Genomic DNA, 25,765 nt, shown 5'->3' on the forward strand with positions numbered 1-25,765 from the left:
ATGGTCCGCAAGAGGCACAAGTATTAAAAATAGCCAAATGGCCCTAAGCGCACCAGCTTAATCTTTCTAATTCAGAAGGGAACCTTAACACTACAATGCGCAGGAACTGAGTCTTCTCCCCTTTTTTATTCTATTTTAATCTTTATAGGACGTTGTTATGCTTTTATCATCCTATTTTAATCCATTTTAGGTAGTGTTTGTTGTCATTTTGAGTGTTCAGTAGTGCTGTATAATGGTATGTTTTTATCAGAAATTATTGTATACATGTGCTTTTTTGGTTTTTAAATGATAATAAAGCTTTTTTGACTGACTGACTGACTGGCTATGTTTTACTTCTAAAAAGAAAGTCACGTGTAATTATCTTGCAGGCACTATGGCCATAATTTGACTGGTGCATCAGGTGCAGTGGCACAGGGGCCAAAGGTAATAGAAAACCATCAGAACACAGAATATTGCTATATTTTACTACTAAACAAGCAGTCACAAGTGAAGTTAACTTGCAGGCACTAGAGTAATGATTTGAATGGTGCGCAAGTGCAGTGGCATAGAGGCCAAGAGGACTCGGAAACCCACTGAACATTGATTATTGCTACATTTTTACAATTAAACAAGCAGTCACAAGTGCAGTTATCTTGCAGGCACTAGCACCATGATGTGAATAGTGTAGTGGGTGCACTGGCACAGGGGGCAAAAGCTCTAGGAAACACACTGAACACCAATTATTGCTATATTTTACTACTAAACAAGCAGTCAAGTGCAATTTTCTTGCAGGCACTAGGGCCATGATTTAGTGGCTGCAGCAGGTGCAGTGGAACATCAGTCAAAATGTCCAGGAAACCCACAGAACACCATTTTTTTCTATATTTTACCAATAAACAAGCAGTCGCAAGTCCAATTAACTTGCAGGCACTAGGGCCATGATTTGAATGGTGCAGCAGGTGCAGTAGCACATGTGCAACATCACAAAATAAAATGATCACAAAATAAAATGATGGATGGAGTGTTGAAACTTTTCAAACACTCGAGCCGGGTCACAGATCTGGGTTGAATCAATCGTTATTTTGCTTACCACGTCACCTGAGTCAAGACCCAGTTATATGCAAATAAGTGTTGACCCTACTCCCCAATGGAACAGCACACCATGAACTGCCAAGCCATGTCCTCCCTGGAACAGAAACAAGAATTCTAGGGCTGGTTTTGGGTTATCATCCGTCATCAGCCAGGCCAGCGGAATCCAGTGGCACAGCCAGCAAGGGACCCGGTTTGGACACAGCAATCTGCTAATCAGTCTTGACCCCACACACCATGGAAACATGCCAGCCTAAATTGCCAAGCCATGCCCTCCCTGGACCAGAAAGAAGCATCCTAGGACTGGTTTTGGGGTATTATCCCTCATCAGCCTGGCTAGCTTGAATCCAGGGACCCTTGTCTCGGCATAACATTTGCCACTTAGGGTGCATATAGCAACATTACAAAAAAAAATGAAGACCCGAGATTTGAAACATTTGAAACACTCACCCCAGACACACATCTGGTTTAAAACCATTGTTGTTTTCCTCACCTCATCACCCCAGTTAGGACCCAGTCATATGCAAATAAGTCCTGACCCTACTCCCCAATGGAACAGCACACCATGAACTGCAAAGCCAGGTCCTCCCTGGACCAGAAACAAGCATCCTAGGGCCGGTTTTGGGTTATCACCCGTCATCAGCCAGGCCAGCGGAATCCAGCAAGAGACCCACTTCTTGGCATACCCTTAGGTACTTAGGCGCAGATAGCAACATCACAAAATAAAATGACAGATAGAGTTTTGAATCTTTCAAAAAACTCACCCCCCAGTCTCAGTTCTATGGGTAATCCATCATTATTTTGCTTACCACATCACCCCAGTTTGGAGCCGGCAATAGGAAAATCAGTCTTGACCCTGCTCTCCATGGGAACATTCCAGCCCAAACTGCCAAGACAAGTTCTCCCTGGACAGGAAAAATAAGCATCCCAGGACTGGTTTTTGGGTGTCAGGCTAGCTTGAAACCAGTGGTTTCATCGAGCAAGGGACCAACACGTGCGCATAGCCTTACCCGCTTAGGGTGACTATACTAACATCACAAAATAAAATGATGGACAGAGTGTCTTTTCAAACACTCACCCCAGTCAGAGACCTGCGTTAAATCCATCGTTATTTTGCACACCACATCACCCCAGTTTGGACCCAGACATATGCAAATATGTCTTGACTCTGCTCCCAATATGAACAGTTCAGCCTGAACTGCCGAGCCAGGTCATCTCGGACTGGAACCAAACATCACAGGACTGGTTTGGGGGAATCACCCTCATTTGCCAGGCTAACTTGAATCCAGTGGTGCAGTTAGCTAGCAGGCACTAGGAACGTTTTTGAATGGTGTAGCCGGTCCAAAAGGTCAAAGAAACCCACTGAACAGCGATTATTGCTACATTTTACTACTAAGAAAGCAGTCACAAGTGCAGTTACCTTGCAGGCACTGGGGACATGATGTGAATGGTGAGGCTGGTGCAATCCCACAGGGGCCAAAACGTTGCAGGAAACCCACTAAACACTGATTATTGCTATATTTTGCTACTAAGAAAGCAGTCACAAGTGCAGTTAACTTGCAGGCACTAGATGTGAATGGTGAGGCTGGAGCAGTTGCACAGTGGCCAAAAGTTCTAGGAAACCCATTGAACACAGATTACTGCTATATTTTACTACTAAATAAGCAACAACAATTAAAATTACTTTGCAGGCACTAGGGCTATCATTTGTATGGTGCATGAGGTGCAGTGACACAGGGGCCAAATGCTCGAGGAAACCAACTGAAAAGCAATTATTGCTATTTGTTACTATCAATCAAGCTGTCACAAGTAAAATTATCTTGCAGGCACTACGATAATTATTTGAATGGTGCAAATTGTCGCTAAGCCTATTTAGCGATAAATTTCGCTAGTTGTTGGTAATATGCACCAAAATGTAAGAATCGATATAGCGTGGACAATGCTGGCTGTGTCATACAGCATTTTTACATTACTTTCAGCCATTTGCGACATAGCTGTAAAACAATAGCAAGCGACTAAATCTCACATAGGCAAGACCTATTGGCTTTGCCAATGCTTGTTGCATACAGGTGTTTATCCTAATTGGCAGCTTTTTTGCCTCTCTTTAAAGCACTTAAACTAGCAATCACATCAGAGACCTTAAGTCCTGGGACAGGGCCTGATTGGATCAGGGAAGCTGCAGCTATTCTATTTTTGTAGGCTTAATATTACATGAGTCAGCTAGCACCACAGCCAAACAGTTTCCTTTCATTGGCACTGCTCTCTCCAAATGAAGGTTGTGCAGTCAGAGAACGTCATCTGTGAGATAGTAAGGTTTACATATTATACCACGTTATCATGACATATTTTATGTTACTCATTCAAAACTATGACAACTAACCCAGTGTAAACTTTCTGTTATTCTGGTCAATCTCAAAGAATTTCGTAAATTCCATGCTAACTTTTTTATGCAAAATTCCTGAAATTAAGCCACTACACCATGTGGGATAATTTGCTTCAAAGTCTTAGCGTGGCGGCATGGGTACAATCCGAACAACCAAAATGTGAGCAGCTTTTCTTCGCAACACTTCTCTGAATTAAAATAAATCGCTAAACACCAATTGAGCATTTTGTTTAATTTTGCACAATTTTTAAACACCCCTAAAAATCGTTTTTTTTGAAGAACTTTAATGGCAAGAAAGGTATCTTTTGATGTGGAGATGTGTAAAGAAGTCTATGCTTTTCATTATGTTGCCCGTCCTTACTGTTTTAATTTGTATTGTGACATGTTCAAATCAATTAGTCCATGCTACTCTATATTTATTGAGAAGGGTTCTTTGATGCCATTAAAACAGGCCAGCTTCATCTTGTTGCAGTGTGTCACCGACCCTAGTCTGACTCTGAATCCCTTGAAAGCATTGTGTAAGTAATGGCTTGACTTCCTGATAAGGTGGGAGTTACATGAATGACCAACAAAACAGTAGAGAATCAGTTATTTTGTCTTCTGTACCCACATGACATCTGTCAAAACCCAATGACACGCCCTGCATTACCAACAGAAAGGACATTATGCTGAGACATTGAAAAATCTTTTCATAGGTTGACTGTTGCAATTTAATTTCCTCAAATGACATGCAGCTTATGTTAGTGCTCGTTGAATAACCTACAGATGGTCACTTATTTGCAGTGCACCTTACGGTCCTCCTCGCCTGCTGGGCTGCTGGCTACTCTAATGGTTGCCTGCTTGTTGGCTGCCTGCTTCTTCTCCCTTCTGCTCTATGTTTGGGATGAATAAACCCCCCTCTCTGTTCTATTATTATATTGAGTTTCCTTGAACCCCCCCCAGGATGTTGTGTACATCTATCACCTGTCCTAGGTATATCACTGCTAGTGTAGAGGACTGAGGTGTGAGGAAGTGGCTAGCCAAGGTGCTGGGGCGGCTTGCACACTATATAGTCCTCCCCTCCCAAAAAGTAGTATTAAAAATATATACATACACTACCTCCTCAGTGACTAGATGCAACTAGAGGTTGAAAACTCACTCAGCAAAACCTGCAAACCAGCGTTCACACAGTCTGAGCCTCACTGCCTTTAAAAGAGCAAGGAAATCAATAAGTGGTCTATCAAAGAAATCCCTCACAGACACAACTAGGGAACAAAAGACAAGGAACTCAGACCAAGACTTCACAGTCAGGGACAGTGTTGAGAGAGGTCCAAGGTCCAAAACAATGCCAAAAAAATACCACTTGTCTCAGCTGAATTATCACACACAAAGCAGGAATCAATTCAATACTGCTTCAGGAGAAAAGAGGTCTTGTTTGGAATAGCTCACAGTGATAATTTGACAATAAGGTCACTGCCCCTGGAAGAGAGAAATTCCAGGCCCATCTGGCCTTTCTCCGGCATTGATTGAAACTCCACAATGTCCACAAGTTACTACTGTCAAATCTGCCATTATTTCTGCTCCCTCTGTGAGATCTCCTCTTGCATCTCACCTTCCAGTAAATCAAGAATAAAAATATCAAGAAACTACAGTTTCAGCTAATAATGGTGCTGCAGAACCCACCTCAGAAACAGATTCGATATTTGGACACAAAGAGTACGGTATAAAAGGGGATGGGGACACTGAAACTGATCCTGAATATGATCAAGCAGAAACCTTGGTTGATTCTTTCAACATTTCAGAAGCATTTGACCAACTGCAGGAACTGGAACACTTATCTAATCCTGTCAATTCTATCTCACATAGTGAATGCCTGCAAAACAACAATTCACACAACAATTCAGATTCAAGATTAGAGCTAATGCCATAGTCAAAACATCCAATCCATGAACGGGGATAAGTACACATTTAAATCCTTAGAAGATGAAGACACACCTCTGACTTTTCCGGTGCGGACTACAATGGGAGCAAGCAGCAATACATTGACACAAATGTCAGATATTTGTAAAAAACAATTGTCATTACTACTGTGCAGATCGCATTACTCTAACAGATTGCTGTAGAGCAGGTGCTGTGAAAGAAAATTCTAAAGTATTATCATTGATCAAAGAGAACCTGAGCGAATTAACACCTGCCTCAAAAAACCTCAAGTGGCTGGAGGATATTCTTGACTCCCTACAACTTCTACCAATAAAGGCAATACACCTTATAGCGAGCCACACAAAGAGCTATTTAACATTTCTCACAACCGAGAGAACTTGTGCCACCAACAAAACAAATAATTTGAACCCCAATATCCTTGCAATGGGATCTGAGCTAGACTAGTTTGGCAGGAACTGTACCAATTCCACAATCCCTCTAAGCAGATTATACCACCGAATTTTGGGCTCATGAAGATTTAGAAGGCATTCAAGATTGCTTTCCTCTTAGTTAGGCAAGAGATGTCTTAAAAAGCTAAACATAATTTAAGAGGAAGACAGACATCAAACCAATCCAGGCCCAACCATTCCAGAGCTAAGAGAAAATGTTCCTACATTGAACAAATCATCAACAGAAACCATTTCTTGTAATACCAGTGACCTTCACTGCTCTAAAATATCTGAAAATCCAGGCAAAACCAATATAGCAAACCAATTTCAAGCAGATCAACTACCTAATGATGAGTTGATCAAAAATACTACTGTTGCAGGAAGACAGTTGACTCCTACTCAACACGTGACAAAAACAACACCCAGTGCTGTTAAAAAGATGTCAATCTTAACTCTTGTCCTGGCCATTACAGCCATGTGATCCACCTCTGGTACCTCAAAGCTAGTACCAAAACCATCACACAGCGAAGCGTTGCATTCTAAGATACATATTGCATGTTCTGCTAACAATCAAAAACATATCCAAACCAAGGCTAATATGCTTGCACTACAAATCAATGACTCTGAGCTGCTTAAACATATCATGGGCAGTATAGCCAGGATAGGATAATAACTAGATGACAAGCCCTCTAACTTACCTGCTTCAGTAAATGTAAGTTCTTTGCATGCAATATTGGAAGTTAAGAATCCTCAAGATCAAAAACTGAATCGAATGGTGGTTTCTTCTATCCACAACAGATAACCAGATTGCAGGCATGGACAGTGGCTACAAGTAGTCCGAGCCAGAGCCCTAAAACAAATAACCACAACAAAATGTCAGCCAGTCAAGAGAAATATATAATAGAGCTTACATCTTCATATAAATCCAAAGGTCCTCATGACATATTAAATTGCCAAAACATATGGAAGCTATTAAGTTATTTAGAGGACCAAAAAGATCTTGACTTACAATTGCTGCTATGCGTTTGCTTTATCCTCTATCATAAAATTAACTCAGACTCTCAAACCACTAGAACTACCTGGACCATGTAAATCATGGCTCAAAGGATATTGGCCTTAAAAGAGACCTTAGCAGAATGGAGAATCATGGTCCTACATCCTGAAAAGCCAAAATATCCATATTGGCTTGGGAATTCACATAGGCATTCCATGTCCCATATCCTCTCATTGATAACTACGCTGCATATGAAGGCCCAGAGACAACATCAAGGTATGAAAAAATTGCAAATCACGGCAAGAGAACCTACAACCAATATGCAATCGATCACATGGCCAGTGAACTCACAGTCAATTAATCAATCTCTGCTTCTAAAACAGCATACCTAATAAGCAGAAAGCAGAGAGAATCTCAGCACTACTAATTTTCCGTTGTATCATGGAAAACCGCAGATTAATATCAGCAATTAACCACTCAGGGACCAAGTTGTCTAACTTCATTCAAGATCATTGTGTAATATGTTTTCAAGAAGAATGGCACCCTTCAACCTTAACAATCTCAAATTAAACTACGAATGAAATAAAAGCAAAGAAGAACATATTTGGAAGACCGAGAGGGAGTGTTGGCAATATTAATAATTAATAAACTCTGTATCAAAAGCATAAAATTCAAATCCTCTTGGTATAATATATTGGCAGTCCTACTCAAAAGCCAATCCGCATCAAAGCTACTGATAATAAAAATCTACTCTCCCCATATTGAAAAGATAAACATAGGTGTCACAAAATACTTGAACTTAAGGTAATATTAGAAACATATGGACAGGTATTTGTAATCATTACTAGGGACTTCAACCAAACTGTGTTCCCACCAGAGAACCACTCTCCTGCTATAAAGGACCCAGACTTAGGCTACATATTCCTCACCAACAAATACTACAGAGGGAAAACAAAGGAGCCAATGCACAAACTTGATTTAACTATAATTTTCTGGTAGACTCCAGATACAGAGCACTTAATGGGAGATTAGCAGAAGATCAGCACTGCACCTATTTTCCGGGGTCCTTCAACCTCCACCATCATTGATTATACATCTGTACATTACTCCTATATCACCTTTGCAAAGGATATGCTAATATTTATAGGCCTGAGAGTGACCTTGATCCTCAAACGTTAGTTGTAAAGATCAAATATGATCAGTTGGAGGCTTTGAAAATGGCAATCGGCAACCAAATGATCACTGTTAATGGCAAACAGCTTAAATTGAACAGCACTTTTAAAAAAACAAAGCATGAAACCTGGGAGGACTCTTTCAACCACTTTTAAAACATGATCATTCCAAACCTAAGATAAGATATGACTGGATAAACACATGGCAAGCTACATTAGATTACATACTGTCTGTCTTGATGACAAAGTTACAAAATTTACAGCTAACCACGTTTTATTAATCCAGTGCCTAGCAACTGAGCGAGTCAAAGAGAGCCTATCGTACGTTACTGCGACACACTCTAAAATTACCTGCTTCCAAGGATCGTGAAAAAGAAGAGAAACATACAGATAAAACAAGACTGAGAAGAAATTGCCTCCTCGAAATTGTTATTTCATTGCAAAATGAAAGAGCCTTTTGGACTCTGGTGGGCTGTGGCTCAAGCTCATATCAGTGGCCCGATGACCTGTTTATCTTTTAAGAGTAAGTGGGAAACTCATACAAAATCCCTGTACAAAGCAGTTATCATCTGCTCATTTGAACCACTAAGAGATTTTGCAACATATCCTGATATTACTAAGGAGAAAGTATCAAACAAATAAAAAACTCAATCTCATCCAAAGAGCTGGTCCAAAATGCATACCAAAAGATCTGGTCAAGTTCAATGTTGCCTTTTTGAGTACACGTTTACAACATCTACTCCTATGTAATCGATGACTTGGTGATTCTGTCACAAATGCCAAAAGGCCTACAACATTAATTAAATCATTAGCATAGTTATAACTTGGAAAATGGATAAAATTCTAATCTGTCCATAACAAAAGTCATGACCATTGGGTAGAATACTAAATTCGTTGGGTGGGTCCTAGAAGATGATTATCTCAGAGTGATATTTGACAGCAAGATATCATGGTCTAACCATCTAGGGGCACATGCATCTTTGTAGGAATTTTCATTTCCTAAATTGCGAAAATTAAGGAATCGCAATTTAGGAATTGCAAAATCCTATGCATCAAGAAATCCTAAAAATGTTTAGGATTTCTTAATTTTCGGAATTTGCAATTCCTTACTTGCAAATCGCAATTAAGAAATGGCATTACATTGATTCCTATGGGCCAATCAATGCCGTTTTGCATTTCTATTTTTTGGAATTCGCAATTTGTTGATGCATTGCAAGGGTGCAGAGGGGGGTCCAAAGGACCCCCCCTGCACCCCTGAAATGTATTTAAAGTGCATGTTTCACACACACATGTCCTAAGGACATGTGTGTCTGTAACATGACACTTTCCAAAATGCATTTTTGTGCTTTTTTAACCCTTTCGATGCTGATGACGAGCTGGGCTCGTCATGGTGCACAGTGGTCGTGTGCTGATGACGAGCCCAGCTCGTCATGAGCCCCACCCTCGGGGGAAGCGCTGGCGCTCCCCCCGAGGTTCTCTGCTCTTCATTGTTTTGCTGGGGGCGGCAGCGGAAGAGCTTCCGCTGCCGCCCCCGCCCCCCCCCTGGGAATCCCTGATGACGTCAGCGCGCACAGCGCGCGCTGACATCATCAGGGATTCCCTGCGCTCGGGAAGCCATTTGCTTCCTGCGCGTCTGGAGAGAAGGTGGGTTTTTGGTGTCCAGCGGGGGTTTGGGGCCGCAAAGAGGCATCAGGGGAGAGGAAAGAGATTTTCCTTTCCCCTGAAGTCTCTTTGCAGGTCATTTCTGCCTCACGATCGCGCACAGCGTCGCGATCGTGCGGCGGAAATGCCCCCACTAGCACCAGGGATTGAAAATTTAGCTTTTCGGAAGCGACCCCTTGGGCAAGGGTCGCTTCCAGGTGGGCAGCCATTTTCTTGACGATTTTCTGCCCCCCCTGGGGGCAAATCGGCCCGTTATTTCGGCCGTTTTGCCCCCAGGGGGGGCAGAAATAAACCACTGGCACCAGGGATTATTTGTTTTGGCAATGTTTGTTTTTGGAAGCGACCCCTTGGGTAAGGGTCGCTTCCTGGGGGCCTTCATTTTGTCGTTTATTTTCTGTCCCCCCTGGGGGCAAATCAGCCCGTTTTTTTTGCAGTTTTGCCCCCGGGGGGGGGGGGCCGAAAATGCCCACTAGCACCAGGGATCGTGAAATTAGCTTTTAGGAAGCAACCTCTTGGGCATGGGGTCGCTTCCAGGTGGGCAGCCATTTCATTTTTGATTTTCTGCTGCCCCTGGGGGCAAATCGGCCCGTTATTTCGGCCGTTTTGCCCCCGGGGGGGGCAGAAATAAACCACTGGCACCAGGGATTTTGTATTAGGGCAATGTTTGTTTTGGGAAGCGACCCCTTTGGTAAGGGTCGCTTCCAGGGGGCCTTGATTTTGTTGTTTATTTTCTGTGCCCCCCCTTGGGGCAAATAGGGCCGTTTTTTTTGCCGTTTTGCCCCCAGGGGGGGGGGGGGGACAGAAAATGCCCACTAGCACCAGGGATCTTGAAATTAGCTTTTAGGAAGCGACCCCTTGGGCAAGGGTCGCTTCCAGGTGGGCTGTGATAATCTTTTTGTTTTTCTGCCCCCCCCGGGGGCAAATCGGCCCGTTTTTTTAGTTGCTTTGCCCCCAGGTGGGGGCAGAAATTCCCCACTGGCACCAGGGATCTGTTTTGGGGCAATGTATATGTTTTGGAAGCGACCCCTTGGGCAAGGGTCTCTTCCTGGTGGCAAGTAATTGTTTTTGAATTTCTGCCCCCCCTTGGGGCAAATCGGAGTGGTGTTTGCCTGGTGGTGTGTGTAGTGGTGCTTGGCTGGATGGTGTGCGTGGAGTGGTACTTGGCTGTCTGTGCACGGAGTGCTGCTTGGCTGGCGGTGTGTGTGGAGTGGCGCATGGCTGGATGGTGTGCGTGGAGCGGTACTTGGCTGTCTGTGCACGGAGTGGTGCTTTGCTTGCGGTGTGCGTGGAGTGGCGCTTTGCTTGCGGTGTGCGTGGAGTGGTGCTTGGCTGGCGGTGTGCGTGGAGTGGTGCTTGCGGTGTGCGTGGAGTGGTGCTTGGCTGGTGGTGTGCATGGAGTGGCGCTTGGCTGATGGTGTGCGTGGAGTGGTACTTGGCTGTCTGTGCACGGAGTAGTGCTTGGCTGGCGGTGTGTGTGGACTGGTGCTTGGCTGGCGGTGTGCGTGGAGTGGTGCTTGGCTTGCGGTGTGGTGCTTGGCTGGCGGTGTGTGTGGAGTGGCGCATGGCTGGATGGTGTGCGTGGAGTAGTACTTGGCTGTCTGTGCACGGAGTGGTGCTTGGCTGGCGGTGTGTGTGGAGTGGCGCTTGGCTGGATGGTGTGCGTGGAGTGGCGCTTGGCTGGATGGTGTGCGTAGAGTGGTGCTTGGCTTGCGGTGTGCGTGGAGTGGTGCTTGGCTTGCGGTGTGCGTGGAGTGGCGCTTGGCTTGCGGTGTGCGTGGAGTGGTGCTTGGCTTGCGGTGTGCGTGGAGTGGTGCTTGGCTTGCGGTGTGCGTGGAGTGGTGCTTGGCTTGCGGTGTGCATGGAGTGGCGCTTGGCTTGCGGTGTGCGTGGAGTGGCGCTTGGCTTGCGGTGTGGTGCTTGGCTGGTGGTGTGTGTGGAGTGGCGCATGGCTGGATGGTGTGCGTGGAGTAGTACTTGGTTGTCTGTGCATGGAGTGGTGCTTGGCTGGCGGTGTGTGTGGAGTGGCGCTTGGCTGGATGGTGTGCGTGGAGTGGCGCTTGGCTGGATGGTGTGCGTGGAGTGGTGCTTGGCTTGCGGTGTGCATGGAGTGGTGCTTGGCTTGCGGTGTGCGTGGAGTGGCGCTTGGCTTGCGGTGTGCGCGGAGTGGCGCTTGGCTTGCGGTGTGCGTGGAGTGGCGCTTGGCTTGCGGTGTGCGTGGAGTGGTGCTTGGCTTGCGGTGTGCGTGGAGTGGTGCTTGGCTTGTGGTGTGCATGGAGTGGTGCTTGGCTTGCGGTGTGCGTGGAGTGGCGCTTGGCTTGCGGTGTGTGTGGAGTGGCGCTTGGCTGGATGGTGTGCGTGGAGTGGTACTTGGCTGTCTGTGCATGGAGTGGTACTTGGCTGTCTGTGCATGGAGTGGTGCTTGGCTGGCGGTGTGTGTGGAGTGGTGTTTGGCTGGCGGTGTGTGTGGAGTGGCGCTTGGCTGGATGGTGTGTGTGGAGTGGTGCTTGGCTGGCGGTGTGCGTGGAGTGGTGCTTGGCTTGCGGTGTGGTGCTTGGCTGGCGGTGTGTGTGGAGTAGCGCATGGCTGGATGGTGTGCATGGAGTGGAACTTGGCTGTCTGTGCATGGAGTACTGCTTGGCTGGCGGTGTGTGTGGAGTGGCGCATGGCTGGATGGTGTGCTTGGAGTAGTACTTGGCTGTCTGTGCACGGAGTGGTGCTTGGCTGGCGGTGTGTGTGGAGTGGCGCTTGGCTGGATGGTGTGCGTGGAGTGGCACTTGGCTGGATGGTGTGCGTGGAGTGGTGCTTGGCTTGCGGTGTGCGTGGAGTGGTGCTTGGCTTGCGGTGTGCGTGGAGTGGCGCTTGGCTTGCGGTGTTCGTGGAGTGGCGCTTGGCTTGCGGTGTGTGTGGAGTGGCGCTTGGCTGGATGGTGTGCGTGGAGTGGTACTTGGCTGTCTGTGCATGGAGTGGTACTTGGCTGTCTGTGCATGGAGTGGTGCTTGGCTGGCGGTGTGTGTGGAGTGGTGTTTGGCTGGCGGTGTGTGTGGAGTGGCGCTTGGCTGGATGGTGTGCGTGGAGTGGTTCGTGGCTGTCTGTGCACGGAGTGCTGCTTGGCTGGCTGTTTGTGCACGGAGTGCTGCTTGTCTGGCGGTGTGTGTGGAGTGGTGCTTGGCTGGCGGTGTGCGTGGAGTGGTGCTTGGCTTGCGGTGTGGTGCTTGGCTGGCGGTGTGTGTGGAGTGGCGCATGGCTGGATGGTGTGGATGGAGTGGTACTTGGCTGTCTGTGCATGGAGTACTGCTTGGCTGGTGGTGTGTGTGGAGTGGCGCATGGCTGGATGGTGTGCTTGGAGTAGTACTTGGCTGTCTGTGCACGGAGTGGTGCTTGGCTGGCAGTGTGTGTGGAGTGGCGCTTGGCTGGATGGTGTGCGTGGAGTGGCGCTTGGCTGGATGGTGTGCGTGGAGTGGTGCTTGGCTTGCGGTGTGCTTGGAGTGGTGCTTGGCTTGCGGTGTGCGTGGAGTGGCGCTTGGCTTGCGGTGTGCGTGGAGTGGTGCTTTGCTTGCGGTGTGCATGGAGTGGCGCTTGGCTTGCGGTGTTCGTGGAGTGGCGCTTGGCTTGCGGTGTGTGTGGAGTGGCGCTTGGCTGGATGGTGTGCGTGGAGTGGTACTTGGCTGTCTGTGCATGGAGTGGTACTTGGCTGTCTGTGCATGGAGTGGCGCTTGGCTGGTGGTGTGCGTGGAGTGGTGCTTGGCTGGCGGTGTGTGTGGAGTGGCGCTTGGCTGATGGTGTGCGTGGAGTGGTTCTTGGCTGTCTGTGCACGGAGTGCTGCTTGGCTGGATGGTGTGTGTGGAGTGGTACTTGGCTGGATGGTGTGCGTGGAGTGGTACTTGGCTGTCGGTGTGTGCTGAGTGGTGTTTGGCTGGCAGTGTGCATGGTCTGTCGCTTGGATGGTGGTGTGGGTGGACGGGCGCTCGGCTGGCGGTGTGTGAGTACCTACTTTCTGTTGGTCACTACACACACTGCTAGTTGAGTGACACTCTGCTCAGTCCATCATTTTGTGCAGTTGCTGTGGCAGATATTTGGGTGTGTGAAAGTGATGGGCCCTTGAATGGCGCTGTCTGCTGGTGTGAGTGTTGTAATGTGATGGGTCTGCGGCTGGTGGTGTGAATGTTTTGTATGTGTCACACGTATGAAAGGTGTATGAATGTCCTTACTGCCCCCGTGTGATGGGGGTACTGGTAGGAGCAGAAGACCGACTGGCACCAAAGGGGTTAGGCAGTAAAATAAATTCAAAAAATTAACCAGTGTCTTGATGTTAAACCTCATCTAATCCCAATTGGTCTTTGCCCTATTTGATGGCCCCTCTGTGCAAATGTAAATTTGGGGGGCAAATTTGTGTGTGGTTTTTTCAATTGTTATATTGTTTGTGAAATGTGGTAGTAATTTTTTTATCTTCTCCATTTTTGCCTTCATCCAGGCTTTTGCTGTTTGGATTGTTGTAGGTTGCGGGTCCGTTACTGCTGGTTTTGCAGCTTGTGTAGTTGCTTGTGCTTGGTAAGTGAATGTATTTTGTACTACTTTCCCTTGATGTTTGTCTTCTTGAAAAAGGTTGTACTTATATCAGTTTGTGTGGCTCTGTTTCTTTTTTTCTTCAGCATTAGTGTTTGATGTGCACTTTGATTTCTAATTTGTTTTTTTTTCTTCTTTTCTTTCTAGTGGGATATCATTTCTTTTTGCTGTGTCTCAGCAGAGTAGGTGCTGGTGAGTGTAGCTGTATTTGGTAAGAGTGAAATTGTTTTGGATTGTATTGATCTTTGTGTGAAAGCCTTACCTTGTTTACTTCTTACTTTGCACAGTGTAGGTTGTTGTTCACTTGTGTGTGCTGTCTTTCTTTGTAAGGATAATGGATAGTCGCAGGATTACTGCTCAGCAGGTTCTTAGTTTGCTTTTTGAGTCTTCCTCTGACCATGGTTCTGAGACTGACTCTGATTCGGATTTGGAGGTTGGTGGAGAAGATTCAGGCAGTGAGTTTTCTCTTTGCCTAGATTCATCATCATTGGATGAAGAATCTTCTTCTAGTGCTGATGAAGTGTCTATGGTAGCGGAGGACATTGTTGCGCCGGTAGTGGACCAAGAGGCAGCTGTGCTACTTCCTAGGGCTGCAAGGTATCCTTTCTTTTCACGTCGGCATGAGGCAGGTAGGCTGCAGCCTGCGCACAAAAGGCTTCACATTGCTGTGGTGCGCCAAGCAGCATCTGGTGCTGTTAGGCCTCCTATTGTTGTAGAGCGGCAAGGTGCATCAGGGTCTGATTTGTTTTCCGGTGGTGTAGTGCAGCAAGAAGCTTCTCAGGCTGCTGGGCTTCCCGTTGGTGAAGTGCTGCAAGAGGCATCTGGGGCTGTTAGGCTTCCCATTGTTGTAGAGCAGCAAGATGCATCTGGACCTGCTTTGTTTCCCGGTGGTGTAGTGCAGCAAGAGCCTTCTGGGGATGCTATGTTTTCTTTTGGTGATGTGAAGCCAGAAGTATCTGTGGATGTTAGGCTTCCCGTACGTGTAAAGCAACAAGTGGCTTCTGGTCTGCAGGCTGAGGTGGCTGCGCCCCCCGTTCATGGGGATGGCCTCTGGGTTCCCCCTGGCATGGTGCAGCCGGCTTTGCCAGAGTTCACTGGTGTTCCTGGGTGTAGAGTGAATACTGAGAATTTTCAGCCAATACATTTTTTTCAGTTGTTTATGGACAATGTGTTTTTGCAAGAGATTGTTGAGCAAACCAATTTGTATGCAGAACAGTTTTTGAGGGACAACAGTGCCAGTCTTAAGCCCCATTCTAGAGCTACTCTGTGGACTCCCACAAATGTTGAAGAGATGAAGAAGTTTTTGGGATTAACTTTTTTGATGGGCTTGCTAAGGAAGCCATCAATGTCTTCATATTGGTCCACTAGTCCCTTGATGACAACAGCTATATTTCCAGCAGTCATAAGTCGTGATCGGTTTTTGCTTCTTCTTCGGATGATGCATTTTGTTGATAATGGTTTAGCCTTGGCACGCGATCACCCTGATTGTGACCGTCCGTTTAAAATTCGGCCTGTCCTTTATCACTTTGTTGATCGTTTTTCTGAGATCTTTGCTCCTGGAAAAGAAATTGCAGTGGATGAGTCTTTGCTATTGTTCAAGGGCCGCTTGGTTTTTAGGCAGTACATTCCTAGTAAGAGGGCACGCTACGGAATCAAACTGTATATGTTGTGTGACAGTGAGACTGGATATGTCTACAATTTCAGGGTGTACACTGGTAAGGAGTCCAGCATTAACCCTCCTGGTTGTCCTTCCACTTTTGGAGTGACTGAGAAAATTGTGTGGGAACTAGGTAGAGGATTATTTAACAAAGGCCACCATTTGTATGTAGATAACTTCTACACTGGTGTGCGGTTGTTCAAGGAGTTGGCCAAAGTGGGCACTGTTGCTTGTGGCACAATGCGCAGTAACCGGAAAGGTTTCCCAAAGGAACTTGTTTGCAAAAGGCTTGTGAGGGGACAGTCTACTGCATTGCGATGTGGGGAGCTTATAGCTGTGAAGTTTTCAGACAAGAGAGATGTGTACATGCTGACTACTATCCATGACGAAAGTACTGTACCTCTGCCTGTTTGGGGTCAGGTTGCTGAAGTGCGCAAACCTGTGTGCATTGTAGATTACAATAAGTACATGGGTGGTGTTGACAGAGTAGATCAGAGGTTGGAACCTTATGATGCTATTCGAAAGGCTTACGTTTGGTACAAGAAGTTGGCTATTCATCTTTTCCATTTGGCATCCTTCAATGCTTTTGTTGTGTTCCAGAAGTCTTGTCCTGAGTCGAAGATGCCTTTTGTTAAGTTTCAGGAGTCTGTAATAGCTAGCCTTGTACTAGTGGAGCAGGCAAGTGTTCCTAGATTTGGAGTGGTGGAGGATGTGGCTAGATTGAAAGATCGCCACTTTGCTGAATTCATTCCTCCCACTACCGCAAAAGACTTTCCGACTAGAAGATGCAGAGTCTGTTGGCGTAGAGGCGTGCGGAAGGAGTCTCGTATGTACTGCCCTGACTGTCCTTCTAAGCCTGGATTGTGTTTGTCAGCTTGTTTTAAATCATACCACAAGAAAAAGAAGTTTTGGGAGTTTTAATGAGCTGTGAAGTGAATTGCCTGGTCTGTATTCTGTAAAAAAATTTGGTTTGTTTCAAGGTTTGGCTTTAGTGCAATGTGTTTAGTTTTAGAATTTGTGTAAGTTGATTTGTAGGTATTTCCATTTGTTTAGTGTTTTTTTTTAAAAGAATAATTCTAAATGTGATTGTGGTGTGTGCAGGCTGGTGCTTGGATGGCGGTGTGCGTGGACTGGCGCTTGGCTGGAGGTGTGTGTGGATTGGTGCCTCCCTGGCAGAGTGCATGGTTTGGTGTTTTGCGGGTGGTGTGTGTGGATTTTTGTTTGGCAGGCGGAGTGCATGGTTAGATGCTTGGCTGGCAGTGTGAGTGTATGGTGCTTGGCTGGTGGAGTGCAAGGAATGGTGATTGGCTGGTGGTGTGTGCACTGGTGGTTGGCTGGTGGGCTGCGTGGACTGGTGCTTGGCTGGTGGTGTGTGTGGAGTAGTGTTTGGCTGGCGGTGTTTGTGGAGTGGCGCTTGGCTGGATGGTGAGCGTGGAGTGGTACTTGGCTGTCTGTGCACGGAGTGGTGCTTGGCTGGCGGTGTGCATGGAGTGGCGCTTTGCGTGCGGTGTGCTTGGAGTGGTTCTTGGCTGGCGGTGTGCGTGGAGTGGTACTTGGCTGTCTGTGTGCGCTGAGTGATGTTTGGCTGGCGGTGTGCATGGTTTGGTGCTTGGATGGTGGTGTGGGTGGTCTGGCGCTCGTTTGGCGGTGTGTGAGTACTAACTTTCTGTTGGTCACTACATACACTGCTAGTTGAGTGACACTCTACGCAGTCCATCATTTTGTGTAGTTGCTGTGGCAGATATATGGGCGTGTGAAAGTGATGGGCCCTTGAATGGCGCTGTCTGCTGGTGTGAGTGTTGTAATGTGATGGGTCCGCGGCTGGCGGCGTGAATGTTTTGTATGTGTCACACGTACGAAAGGTGTATGAATGGCCTGTAAAGAGGTTGGTGCCTTGACGTGGCTTTACAGCTCACGAGCTGTGAGTCAGTGGTTCAGTTTATCATACTTTCAATTATACGCAGTGTATTTCATTTTTGTGAAATTACTTGCAAATAAAATTGTATGTACTGAATCATCACTCATCCTCGTGCCAAATCCAACCAGTATGTGTGTGTGTTTGCGGTTTAGATGGCTGTCCAGTAATATTTGTTTTTGTTTTCCCTTTTAGAAGTAGGGTGTACCTTGTCCCTTTTTGTGAATGTTGTAATGTGTTGCTTTTCCTTCCGGATGGTGTCAATGGTCTGGTGTGTAACAGGTATGAAAGGTGCGTGAATGGCCTGTAAAACGGTTGGTGCCTTGTCGTGGCTTTACAGCTCACGAGTTGGGAGTCACTGGTTTGGTTTTTATGCATTTATTTATTGACAGAGCATTTCATTTTTTGAAATATCTTGCTAATAAAATTTTATGTACTGAACCATCACTCGCCCTCGTGCCAAATCCAAACTGTATGTGTGTGTCTTTGAGGAATAGTTAGCCGTGCTTGAATGTTTGACTTTTGAGTAACTCTGTTACGGTGTACATTATAGCTATAAATAACTTACTAAATTTAGATTTTATTGTTAAACCATGGAAGTATATGGTCATGTCTTTCTGGTGAATTTTATTGATTTTTTTCCACAATCTCCTGCAAACTTGAAATTGTCTGTCACAATTTCCTTGAATCACACGCTCTCAAATTGAAAACTTAATTAGCCACTGTACAATTTGGACCGTTTCCTGTTGCAGCCACTATGCCTACCCACGCAAGTGAGGTACCATTTTTATCAGGAGACCTGGGGGAACGCTGGGTGGGAGGAAATTTGTGTGAGCCCAGTGACACCACGCTTTCCCACGCAAAAAAAGTGTGTAAAAACTGATTTTTCCAGCAAAAATTGTGGTTTGCAAGGGATTCTGGGTAAAGGAACGTTGGAGGATCCACGCAAGCCATACCTCCTTGGAAGCCCCTGGGTGTCTACTTTTCAGAAATGTGTGGGTTTAGTAGGTTTCCCTACATGGCCGTCTCGCACGGGGCCAAAAACCCAGGTAACCCCTCTTTCAAAAGCTGGTGGTATTGAATGTCAATACCACCAGCTTTTGCAAGAGGGGTTACCTGGGTTTTTGGCCCCGTGCGAGACGGCCATGTAGGGAAACCTACCAAACCCACACATTTCTGACAAGTAGACACCCGGGGGCTTCCAAGGAGGTATGGCTTGCGTGGATCCTCCAACGTTCCTTTACCCAGAATCCCTTGCAAACCTCAATTTCTGATGGAAAAATCATTTTTTACACACTTTTTTTGCGTGGTAAAGCGTGGCGTCACTGGGCTCACACAAATTTCCTCCCACCCAGCGCTCCCCCAGGTCTCCCGATAAAAATGGTACCTCACTTGCGTGGGTAGGCATAGTGGCTGCAACAGGGAAAGGTCCAAATCGTACGGTGGAGACATTACAATAACCAATAGCAAGATTACCTTCTTTTTTTAGGGGGGGGACTGAGTTTTTGACCCGGGGCTCGGCGGGCATCTTTGGTAACTACCAAACCCAAACATTTCTAAAAACTAGACACCCGGGGGAGTCTGGGGAGGTATGGCATGCGTGGGTCCCCCAATGTTTTCCTACCCAGAAATCCCTGCAAACCATAAATTTAGGTTAAAAAAACAGTTTTCCATACATTTTTGCGTGGGATCGCCGTGTCGGCACAAATGTCCTACCACCCTCCGTTCCCCTTGCTCTCCCGAGTAAAATGATACCTCACTTGTGTGGGTGGGCCAAAGGCCTGTGACTAAGGCAGGGGGGCTTAATTTGTAACACTGAAATACTACTTTTTTCAACATTCATTTTTGGCCTGTTCTGCTTTGGGGCACCCACACAAGTGAGGTATCCTTTTACTCGGGAGAACAGGGGGAGCGCTGGCTGGTAGGACATTTTTGCCGGCACGGTGATCCCACGCAAAAAAGTTTGGAAAAGTGATTATTTTACCTACTTTTAAGGTTTGCAAGGTGTTCTCGGTAGGAAAACGTTCGGGGACCCACTCATGCCATACCTCCCTGGACTCCCTCGGGGGTCTACTTTTCAGATCTGTTTGGGTTTGGTACTTTCCAAAGAATACCACCGAGCCCCGTGCCAAAAACTCAGGTGCCCCCCCCCCCAAAATTAAGGTTGTTTTGCAATTTGGTATTGTAAATTCACCACCGTACAATTTGAACCATTTCCTTTCGCAGCCACTATGCCTACCCACGCAAGTGAGGTACCATTTTTCTCGGGAGACCTGGGGGAACGCTGGGTGGGTGGAAATTTGTTGATCCACGCAGCTTCCGGAACTTTCCACCACAGAAATGTGAGGAAAATGTGTTTTTTTTCCAATTTCTTAGCTTTGCAAGGGATTCTGGGTACGAGAACCTGGGGGTAGGCAGTCGAGTGACCCCATCCTGAATTCCCCTGGGTGTCTATTTTACAAAAATATATAGGTTTGCTAGGTTTCCCTAGGTGCCGGCAGAGCTAGGGTTCAAAAACAAAAGGTAGTCTCTTTGCCCAAAAAGTACACAATTTCACTGAAAAATTGAGTTGTGACCACGTTGCGTTTTGCGCTGTTTCCTGTCGCAGCCACTATGCCTACCCACGCAAGTGAGATACCATTTTTCTCGGGAGACCTGGGGGAATGCTGGGTGGGTAGAAATTTGTTGATCCACGCAGATTCCGGAACTTTCCACCACAGAAATGTGAGGAAAATGTGTTTTTTTTTTCAATTTCTTAGCTTTGCAAGGGATTCTGGGTGAGAGAACCTGGGGGTAGGCAGTCGAGTCACCCCATCCTGAATTCCCCTGGGTGTCTACTTTTCAAAAATATATAGGTTTGCTAGGTTTCCCTAGGTGCCGGCAGAGCTAGGGTTCAAAAACAAAAGGTAGTCTCTTTGCCCAAAAAGGGCACGATTTCACTGCAAAATTGAGTTGTGACCACGTTGCGTTTTGCGCTGTTTCCTGTCGCAGGCACTATTCAGACCCAGGCAAGTGAGGTAGCATTTTTTTCAGGAGACCTGGGGGAACGCTGGGTGGGTGGAAATTTGTTGATCCACACAGATTCCAGAACTTTCCACCACGGAAATGTGAGGAAAATGTGTTTTTTTTTCAAATTTCTCAACTTTACAAGGGATTCTGGGTAACGGAACCTGGAGGTAGGCAGACGAGTCACCCCATCCTAAATTTCCCCGGGTGTCTACTTTTGAAAAATGTATAGGTTTGCTAGGTTTCCCTAGGTGCTGGCAGAGCTAGAGCTCAAAAACAAAAGGTAGTCTCTTCCTCCAAAAAGCGCAAGATTTCACTGTGAAATTGTGGTGCAACGACGTTGCGTTTTGCGCCGTTTCATGTCGCAGCCACTATGCCTAACAATGCAAGTGACATACCATTTTTTTTGGGCCACCTGGGGGAATGCTGGGTGGTTAGAAATTTGTTGATCCACGCTGATTCCAGAACTTTCCACCACAGAAATGTGAGGAAAATGTGTTTTTTTTGTCATATTTTTAGCTTTGCAAGGGATTCTGGGTAACAAAACCTGGGGGTAGGCAGACGAGTCACCCCATCCTGAACTTCCCTGGGTGTCTAGTTTTCAAAAATGTATAGGTTTGCTAGGTTTCCCTAGGTGCTGGCAGAGCTAGGACTCAAAAACTAAAGGTAGTCTCTTTGTCCAAAAAGCACAAGATTTCACTGGGAAATTGAGGTGCAACCACGTTGCGTTTTGCGCTGTTTCGTGTCGCAGCCACTATGCCTACCCACGCAAGTGAGGTATCATTTTTCTCAGGAGACCTGGGGGAACGCTGGGTGGGTGGAAATTTGTTGATCCACGCAGATTCCAGAACTTTCCACCACAGAAATGTGAGGAAAATGTGTTTTTTTTTGTCAAATTCTTAGCTTTGCAAGGGATTCTGGGTAACAAAACCTGGGGCTAGGCAGACGAGTCACCCCATCCTCAATTTCCCTGGGTGTCTACTTTTCAAAAATGTATAGGTTTGCTAGGTTTCCATAGGTGCTGGCAGAGCTAGGACTCAAAAACCAAAGGTAGTCTCTTTGTCCAAAAAGCGCAAGATTTCACTGTGAAATTGAGGTGCAACCACGTTGTGTTTTGCGCTGTTTCATGTCGCAGCCACTATGCCTAACAACGCAAGTGATGTACCATTTTTTTCGGGGGACCTGGGGGAATGCTGGGTGGGTGGAAATTTGTTGATCCACGCAGATTCCTGAACTTTCCACCACAGAAATGTGAGGAAAATGTGTTTTTTGTCATAATTTTAGCTTTGCAAGGGATTCTGGGTAACAAAACCTGGGGGTAGGCAGACGAGTCACCCCATCCTGAATTCCCCTGGGTGTCTACTTTTCAAAAATGTATAGGGTTGCTAGGTTTCCCTATGTGCTGGCAGAGCTAGGACTCAAAAACATAAGGTAGTCTCTTTGTCCAAAAAGCACAAGATTTCACTGGGAAATTGAAGTGCAACCACGTTGCATTTTGAGCTGTTTCGTGTCGCAACCACTATGCCTACCCACGCAAGTGAGGTACCATTTTTCTCGGGAGACCTGGGGGAACGCTGGGTGGGTGGAAATTTGTTGATCCATGCAGATTCCAGAACTTTACACTACAGAAATGTGAGGAAAATGTGTTTTTTTTGTCAAATTCTAAACTTTGCAAGGGATTCTGGGTAACAAAGCCTGATAGTAGGCAGCCGAGTCACCCCATCCGGAATTCCCCTGGGTGTCTACTTTCCAAAAATGTATAGGTTTGCTAGGTTTCCCTAGGTGCCGGCAGAGCTAGGGTGCAAAAACTACAGGTAGGCACTTTGCCATAAAAGGGTCAATTTGTAACTGCAAAATTGAGGTGTGACCACGTTGCATTTTGCGCCGTTTCCTATCGCAGGCACAAGGCCGACCCACACAAGTGAGGTACCGTTTTTATCGGGAGACTTTGGGTAATTCAGATTTGTAAATCAACTGTTATTACCAAATGAGCTTTCTAGCATTTCTCCCTTTCAATGACAGACATTGTGTAAAAAAAAAATGTTTTTGAAAAATGACCAATAATTCTCAAGCTAGTATGGGTATTCCCAATTTTGAAAATGTGCAATTATATACTGTTTCTGAACTCTATATTTTGTACCCAATTCAGAAATACATAGGTGTCTTTCATACAGATTTTTCCATGTATACATTTTCAAAGACAAAGTGCTCTATACCCAGTAAAAGAAAAAAAAACATTGCAAGTTGCTGCTCAGTTTTTGGATCTGGGTTCGTCGGGTTCTTGGTGAAACTACAAGTCCTATATATCCCCACAACCAGGAAGGTCTAACGGATGTAACAGTATATTGCTTTCCAAGAGCTGTCAAGATTAGAAAAAGTTATAGGTGAAAACGTTGAGACAAAAGGCTGTTTTTTTCAACAAATTTTCTATTATTCCAAGATTTAACTGTTAGTTTCGATAAAGAATCCTTCATGGATTTAGACAAATGACCCCTTTCTAAATTCAGAATTTTGTTTACTTTTCGAAAATGTACAGCTTTCTAGGATCCATTATTGCTTTCAAACTCTTTTCTACCATTAACAGGAAGGAGGTGGAAAGCTCTAAAAATAGCATAAATAGGCTATGTCCCAGAAAAATGCCAAAACTGTGTGAAAAATGTTGGTTCCCTGGCAAAAGACTGTCATTCCCTGAAAGCTGAGAAAACGGAGATTTCAGCCCCACAAACCCTTTTTTGATACCATTCTCAGGGAAAAACCCAGAGGCTTTCATTTGCAGCCCGTTTTTCCCATTTTTCTGAAAAAAACAAAAAAATCACTATATTTTGGTTAATTTCTGGGACCCCTCCAAGGGAATCCACAAACCCTGGGCGCCTTTGGAATCCACATGATGTTGGAAGAAAAGGGCGCAAATTTGGCATGGATACCTTATGTGGTCAAAAAGTTACAGGGGCCTAAGCGCGCACTACCCCAAATAGCCAAAAAAGGGCTCAGCACAGGAGGGGAAAAGGCCTAGCAGCGAAGGGGTTAAAGAATTTCGCAAATTAACACGAGGGTCAACCTCATGTTAATTTGCACTTCCTATTTCAAAATTCTCATTTTAAAAAAAATTGATGCATTGCATTTAAGGAATCGCACAAATGCGATTCCTTAAATGCATTCGCATTTTTTGGAAATGCAAAAAAAAGCGAATTTTGAAAAATTGTTTCATGCATCCCAAAAACGTATTTAGGAAGCGCAAACGGCCAAATTTACCGATTCGCACCGTTTGCACTTCCTAAATAGGTTGATGCATGTGCCCCCTAGTCCTTAGAAAGCTTAAGTCAACAATAAACACCAAATCGAGGCTAAGGTTTGCAAATCTGTTCAGCAGGAAAGCATTCAGACCTTCATTGAAAGCATTAACATAAAACTGATCCCAAATTTGCTAAATGCATGTCCTGCGTTGAACCAAAAGAAAATGTCCATGTTTTATATAATGGTATGCAAAGTGAGCGCAACCTACTCCACATACAAAGAGCAAACCTCAACTGTGTCATAAGAATAGAATTAAATCTAAAATCTCTAATATGACTCCACTACAGAAGCACCACAAATTACTTCTGTGATTGTGCAAAATAATAAAAATACTTAATTTATCTGGGAATTAAGCAAAACTGCATGCAAGGACTTAGAGTTGCGTACTTACCGGCAAGCATAGAAACATATGATTTACATGATCCAGAGACACTGGCTTGTCGATAAATCGACAAGCCCGGAAAGTCCTAATTTGTAGTACCTTTACTCTCAAACAAAGTGAATCCGACCTGGCACAGTTCAAACAGTACAATCATGTGGACTTAGTGTTTGATACCTACACCCTGAAGAGTCAAGAATATTTAGTGTTACATTTGCCTGGCTGTGTAAAAAAGACATTTTTAAGATTCAGATTGTTTTATATTCTGATTCATTAATTTGAAGGGAAATGGAACCAAGGGGCATATTACCAAGCAATAGCGATAATTATCGCTATTGCTTGGTTAGAGACAAAAATTTACTGCAGAGCTGCAGCGATTTTTACCGCAAATAAACCTTGGTATTACCAAGGTTTATCGCAAATGCGATAAAAATCACCGCAATGCATGAATATTGCTGAAAAGTCAGCGATATTCATGCATTACCGAGCTAATGCTCTTAGCCATGTTATCCACCTCCCATTGGATAACATGGCTAAGAACTGCTCAGGGCAGGTGTTAGCTTTTGGAGATATTCGCGCTTAGCGCGAATATCTCCAAAAGTTGGTAATAGGAGATAGCGATGTTAGCGACTGTTTTCAGTCGCTAACATCTTGGCACGCCCACTTTGCATGTCATTAGTGATAAATATCACTGACATGCAAAGTGGGGCCCAAGTTGGTCGCTATCTCCTACTAGCTGTCGCTAACTGGTGTTAGTGACAGCTAGGTAATAGGGAGATAATTTTATCTCCGCTTTCTTGGCTTTTAAAGCCAAAAAAGCGGAGATAAACCCCCTTGATAATATGCCCCCCAGTTTTTAAAGATAAAACAGTTTGTCGACTTTGTTGGCATCCAAACAAATCCCGTCTGCACAAAAAAAACGCTCCATATTTAACTAGGCAACATTAAAATTAACTGTGAAAGCTGCCAGGTACTGTTTTAGTGTAAGGGAAGATAGTGAAAGGAAAACATTACCAACATTTTTAGATCAGGCTTATAGAGTCCTATCTGTATGATAATATCACTCATTTATATGTCCTGATTTGTTTCTTTTGTATCTGGATTAAAGAATCCTGTTTTTATAAAAGCTGCCTTAATTTATATGCCTTTTTGCACACTTTGTGCATTTGCACCACATCACCCTTTGTAAGAAAATTCAGCTAGTAGGTCAAACAACATCAAAGGAAGAGGTTGCTTGAGACTTCGAAAGTGTCCTGGTCAATAGTGCAATAATAAGGCTAGTTATGTTATTGGTCAAGATTTATAAAGCATCTCTTCTGCAAAC

Source organism: Lissotriton vulgaris, chromosome 5 (genome assembly GCF_964263255.1).
Source record: "Lissotriton vulgaris chromosome 5, aLisVul1.2, whole genome shotgun sequence".
In the NCBI taxonomy this organism is placed as follows: domain Eukaryota; kingdom Metazoa; phylum Chordata; class Amphibia; order Caudata; family Salamandridae; genus Lissotriton; species Lissotriton vulgaris.